This window comes from Ursus americanus, chromosome 4 (genome assembly GCF_024610735.1).
Source record: "Ursus americanus isolate L20-20 chromosome 4, mUrsAme1.1.p, whole genome shotgun sequence".
Lineage (NCBI taxonomy): Eukaryota > Metazoa > Chordata > Mammalia > Carnivora > Ursidae > Ursus > Ursus americanus.
The window spans coordinates 62,479,528-62,481,470 of NC_142130.1; the positions used below are offsets into that span (position 1 = coordinate 62,479,528).

Sequence of the window (1,943 nt, forward strand, 5' to 3'; positions counted from 1 at the left end):
ACCTTATGTTTACAAGAATCTTATTGAATACTTATGTGGCTCCACTCCATAAGATGTGAATTCCATAGTTTGGAGACAGGGCCTAGGGCCATGACTTTTAAACAGACTTCCGTATGATTTGAGGCTCATGTTTAAGGTTGACATTTTAAACACTATGGTGGACTGAAAAACTATTAAAGAACAAAGTATTAATTTGTTACAAGGTTAGCAACATTTCAGATGAGGGTAGTCAAAGTGCTGCCCTTTTCTATTTTCCCTTCCAAAAGAATGGTTATTGACTACCGAATCATCCTCTTTACAGTGAGTGCTTTATCAAGTGGAAGATTAAGTAAACATTTATTTCACATCTGTGAAGCAGGAGGCTGTGCCCATTGGCTGAGTTGTGCATTTTTCTGTCACAAATGATAATAATAAAGGAGGAATTATAATTAAAGGAGGTCCAGGAGAAATTTTTAAAATGAATTTAGATGTAGATACTAAGTTTGAGATTTAAAAAGAAGAGAAAGAGGAGAAAGAGTAGCGGATTTCAAATACAGGTGAATGTTAAAATTATGAAAATATTAAACATGCAATATCAAGGCTCCAGACCCAGCTATTTTGATTCAGTAAGTCTGTAATTAGGTCCCAAAATATGAACTTTTAAGAAAAAAATTAAAATCTTCACATCCATAAACAAATTTTCACAGAAAAGGATCATTATCATCTTCCTCACTCTCTGTTGTTACTAAAGAAGAAGAAATGGGCCACCTTGCAGATACCACTGCTGCGGAGCCAGAGGGGCCGCCCAGACAGGGTCAACCCCACTGTGTTCTTGGACACCGCATTGATGGTGAGCCCTTGGACCGAGTCTCCTTGGAGCTGTTTGCAAAGTTCCAAAGACAGCGAGGACTCCTGCTCTGAGCACTGGGGAGAAAGGATTTGGTCATAAAGGTTCCTGCTTTCACAGGATTATTCCTGGATTTCTGTGCCAGGGTGGTGACTTCCCACATCGTCATGGCACTGGAGGCAAGTCCATCTATGGGGAGAAATTCGATGATGAGAATTTCATCCTGAAGCACATGGGTCCTGGCATGTTGTCCATGGTGAATGGTGGGCCCAGCACAACCGGTTCCCAGTTTTTCATCTGTACTGCCAACACTGATTGGTTGGATGGCAAGCATTGGTCTCAAGAAAGGTGAGAGAGGGCCGGAATATTGTGGAAGCATGGATTAGTTTGGACCCAGGAATGGTAAAACCAGCAAGATCACTATTGCTGACTGTGGACAAGTCTAATAAATTTGACTTGTGTTTTATCTTAACTACGAGACCATTCCTTCCTGTAGCTCAGGAGATCACCCCTTCACCCCCATCTGCTTGAAATATCCTATAATCTTTGTGCTCTCACAGCAGTTGCATATTTTTCTTACTTCCCTTCTAGCTGGATTGTAGAGTTACGTTTATGATAATGAAATAAAAACTAAACAGCAACAACAACAACAAAGAAGAAATAAAACTAAGCTACTTATAAGGTATTTGGTTTTAGCTGTTAGAAAGAAAAACATATCTGACAGTAATAATTATAAATATTTAAATCATGTAATAGGTACCTGTGGCTATGGGGTATCCTTTAGCAATCTTTTAAAACACTGTATAAATTTTATCATTTTAGTCACAGATTAGTAAAGTGTCAAGATCATTTGCTAGGAAAGAAAACTAATGTTTCATTACTATCCTAGCACATGCACATTAATTTTCCTCAGATAACCCTCACAACAACCTTTTGGGTAGGTCCAAATCATCACGATTTCATACAGGAGGCTGTAAGTCTTGAAAGGACTAAGGACTTGCCTGAGGTTACACTGCTAGTAAACTATTAAACTGGATTCCAAACTCAGAATCCCCAAGTACTAATCCTGTCATTGTTTTCTACATTGCCTCTCCGCAAACTGAAATATTCCAGAATA

General features: G+C 38.8%; 1 pseudogene; it reads left to right on the top strand.

Moving 5' to 3' along the window:
• Positions 1-267: 267 nt before the first annotated feature.
• On the top strand, positions 268-1,272 carry LOC123784280 (peptidyl-prolyl cis-trans isomerase A pseudogene; annotated as a pseudogene).
• Positions 1,273-1,943: the final 671 nt, after the last annotated feature.